The sequence below is a fragment of the Caretta caretta genome, chromosome 18 (assembly GCF_965140235.1).
Source record: "Caretta caretta isolate rCarCar2 chromosome 18, rCarCar1.hap1, whole genome shotgun sequence".
NCBI classification, from domain to species: Eukaryota; Metazoa; Chordata; order Testudines; family Cheloniidae; genus Caretta; species Caretta caretta.
In genome coordinates this window covers 5,237,176-5,241,358 of record NC_134223.1, presented here as the reverse complement: position 1 = coordinate 5,241,358, position 4,183 = coordinate 5,237,176, and the positions used below count along the sequence as shown (strand labels likewise).

At 42.0% G+C, this 4,183-nt stretch overlaps 1 pseudogene; it reads left to right on the top strand.

The window, feature by feature from the left end:
* The first annotated feature begins 263 nt into the window (after positions 1-263).
* Positions 264-1,155, top strand: LOC125624338 (sphingosine 1-phosphate receptor 3-like; annotated as a pseudogene).
* The last annotated feature ends 3,028 nt before the right edge of the window (positions 1,156-4,183 follow it).

Genomic DNA, 4,183 nt, shown 5'->3' with positions numbered 1-4,183 from the left:
TTAAGCGCTAATCCACTTGTCAGGGGTGGAGTAAAGAAATTGATTTTAAGAGCCCTTTAAGTCGAAAAAAAGGGCTTCATCGTGTGGACGGGTGCAGGTTTACATTGATTTAACGCAGCTAAATTCAACCTAAAGTCCTAGTGTAGACTAGGGCTAAGTGTGCAACCTACTTCACTTTTGACAACAACCTTCCTCCCACCATCTCACCATGCCACAGACAGACGTTTTCTCCTTACCTAGGAAGGGAAGCCAATGGACTTTTGAAGTGTTGGCCCAAAACTATTGGCTCAGCAAGGATTGGACAACCATTGTATAAAAGAAGATGAGCTCTTCGAGTGGAACTGTGGCTTAAAGATGGAAGTGCCTCACTTCATCCCACAAGGAAATAAAGAGGCTGATTCTCTCAGAGTGCTACATTATAATTATATAGGAAAAATTATTCTAAGAGAAAAGCCAACTGATCCCAGAGACTTAACAAATGTTGCCTTTTTAATCATATGCACTTTCATAGCCTTAGAGAACTTGATCGTATTTTTTGCCCTATGGAAAAATAACAGATTTCACAACCATGTACTTTTTTTTTATCAGCAGTCTAACTCTCTGTGATTTGCTAACTGGTCTAGTTTACAAAGTGAACATTCTTATGTCTGGATAGAAAACTCCAAGCCTGCCCTACACAATCTGGTTTCTTAGGGAAGGTGGTGTGTTTATTATACTAGGAGGAACTTCTGCTTTTAGTTTCTTAACCATAGCCATCAAGATGCAAATAAAGTACAGGGTCTTCCTTCTTATTGGAACGTTAGCTTTCCTCGGTTCCCTGGTTACCTTGCCAATCCTTGACTGGAACTGTATCAACAGCTTACCAGACTGCTCAACAGTTTTGCCTCAAAGAATAACAAGTGCCACCAAAACTGTTAAAAAGATACTTATGCAAAATACAACATATTTCTTGGAATAGACAGACAAACTCTTTGAGCAATGATATAGATGCTTCTTTTACTGGCAGGCACTGATGGAATCAAGCTCATTTCAGCAGGATCATGTTTCACTTCCAAATTTTCTTGGCGAATGGGGGTTGTTTCCTATTTTATTCTTTATCAGTGCAGGATAATTGTCCCCTCCTAAATCCTCAATGGAATCCCAGAGTAAAACAGTCATCAAGCAAATGCATAACTGTAAAAATCCTCCACAGTGGAATTTCTGGTTTGTGATTGGATTAGTGTCCTCTATCAAGGTTAACCAGCTTTCATAGTAATCTTGGACATGATGAAAGTAGTTAAATTTCCTGGCCCAGTAAATGAGAATATGTTTCTTTATTTGTAACAGCTTTATTCTTGCCAGTGACAAATAAAGAGATGGAAGGAAGGTCATTTGAGTTTAAGAATGAGAGAGCATCTTTCAATGCTCTAGAGGAAAAGAAGATTTCTGTATTACTCATACGTGCCTTTCAGCTCAAGTATTCTGAAAAGGTCTTGAATTCATTGAACTGTAGATCCCAAGCTGACCCTATTGCAGAGCTTTCACATGTAATGCTCCACACACAGTGCAGACTCAAACTCCCTTAACACTGGACCTTCCAGGGGTCATAGACTGGGCGCAACATGGCTAATGAACCCAGACAAGCTTAACTCTGGCCTGGAGTGACATCACGCAATAACCCCGTGATTATGATTAAGGTATGTCAGTATTTGTAATCCCAGATTACATTAAACTGATTTTTAAAGACACAACAGACATTTTTTCATTCCCCCCCCACCCCCCATGGCATCATGGCAAGAGAAAGATAAATTTGTATGGGTGCCTTACTGTGCTTTTCTTACCTTCACATGTTTGAATTTCTTTTGAATGTAACCTTAACTTTCAGTTTCCTGGGTTTGTAATGTTTGGCTTGGATATAATTACAAAATCCCTGTAATGTTTTTTACCTTTAAATTACTGACACAAACTCTCAACCTTAGCAAAGATGGGAATTTCTTTGGTTTCTTAAAATTATTTAAAATGCTAAACAAAAAACCCAAGGGATTGCTGCCATGTGACTATGTCTAATGGTTTGAAGTTATGCAGTATCAACTGTAAATCATTGAAAAAATTTAAGAATAAACTCACGGGTACAGCAAAGCAGCTCAAAGCAGCCAGAGCACAATGGTCAGAACCAGGGGGTTCTATAGTGGGGGGTCCAGAGAGCCATTGAACCAAAATGTAAACCCCGTATATAATGGAAACTTCCAGCCAGGGTGTGCGGCAGCTCCCCCAGAACGCTTAGTTCCAGCACCTATCGACAGAACATTTTTCTTCCCTTTTCTTGCTGCTAGGAAATGAAATAAAAGGAAGATTGGGAACTGCCTCCTAAGGAGCCATTGCTTGGCCCTGTGGGGAAGGTTGGAGGGAATTGTTGCATCCGGGAGCTTTGTAATTTAAATCTCTGCAGTGGCATCACTTAAACTGCGAGACTGTTCAAGCAGCTGCAGGATTATGTGTGAAGGGGGAGGGTAGGCGCGGGAGGAGGAAGGGGGAAATCACATAATTTCACAGATATCCAGCAGCCATCATGAATGGCAGGCAATGAGTTCCCAACACTCCTCCACTGCCCTGCACTGGGTTTGGTGCTACTGTAAAAAGCATCCTTGGCTGGTATAATTGCTTAGCACAGTGCTCCCTGAAGGGTCTGGGACCCGCAGAGAACTGGAGCTCTCAGACCGGCTTATTTATCTCTGGGTTTTGCTCATTTGCCATCTGGAAAACCACTGAGGTATAAACAAGTCCTTCCTCTCCTATCCTGGGCTCACTCTGCATCCCACGGCTGGTTTCACACTCATCGCACAGGGCCTTGCATCTCTTTGTCGCTCCCTCCCATCACTCCTCCTGCTGCATTTGTAACCTTTCACCTGTCCCATGTCTGAGGCTTTGCCAAACTCTTCTGAGTGGCACATTCACAGCCTGGCCCATGGGTGAGGGGAAAGCTGCACTGCCCCTGAAACAGCACATCCCAAGCACGGATTCCCTATTGCCCTGTGCCTCATGTGGTCATTTACACTGAGACAGAGTGGGTCCAATATGCTGCCCTGCTGATGTGGTAGCATTTCACACCTCTTGGCTCTTCCCTATGGGCCTAACTCAGCAGACCAGATTCTCCCCTGCTGCTAACCAGGACCACACGAGTGGATGTCAAATCCCACCATTCTGATTCGGTAGTGCTTCACACCCACTTGGCATTGTCTTACATTACAAAAATAGCATCCCAGTAACGATCCCTGTTCAGTGCAGGATGATCTGAGCTACCAATCTGAGTATCCATTGTGACTGGAATCTGCCCTTTTTGCTAAAGAGTAGCACCTGCTCCCAGCAGTATTTCCTGGTGACTAAACCCTTCATCCCAATATTATTGGGGCAGTCCTGATATTCAGGGTTTTGTTTTATATAGGCTCCTATTACTCCTTCCCACTCCCCCCCCCACACACTCCTGTCCCCAATTATTCACACTTGCTATCTGATCACCCTCGAATTACAATTGAGGGTGTAAAGACAAAAAAGAAAAAACCTGCGGAGATGTTTTAATCATCCCAAAAGGAAGCATTATAAACCTAGGAAACTCAAAGTTAAGGTTACACTAAAAAGAAATCCAAACATGTTAAGGTAAGAAAGAGTGGTCAAGGCCGTCCAATGACCTTAGCACTGCCCTAGAGTCATGCCAGGTATTTTTTCTTAAAGTATGTTTAATGAAAGCATTTTAGTATTTGTTCTCCCACATTTGATTGCACTACTTTTTAAAGACACATTTCCCCCCATGGTAGCACTCTAGGGCAGACATAAAGTTGTTTGGATGCCCAAACTGTTCATTTCTCCCTTAACATTTGGTTTTCTTTTTCAAGTAATCTTATCTCTGACTCTCCTGGGTTTACATTGCTTCATTTTGGGATAATTACAACATTCCTACAATGTTTTTTAATCTTAAACTACTGAGATCTACTGTCAAAACTTTTTGCCTGGGAATTTCTTTAGTTTTTTCTTAAAAACTTAAAATTATCTTAAAATTACTAAAAATCTCATATAAGAACACTAAACAAAAAACCAAACAAACGCAAAGCGGATGCCGCCGTGTGATATGCCTAATGATTTGAAAATCTATAGTATCAACTGGCACGTGGTCTGGAGTGGCTCTGGACCAAGAGTGCCAACCTCAAGG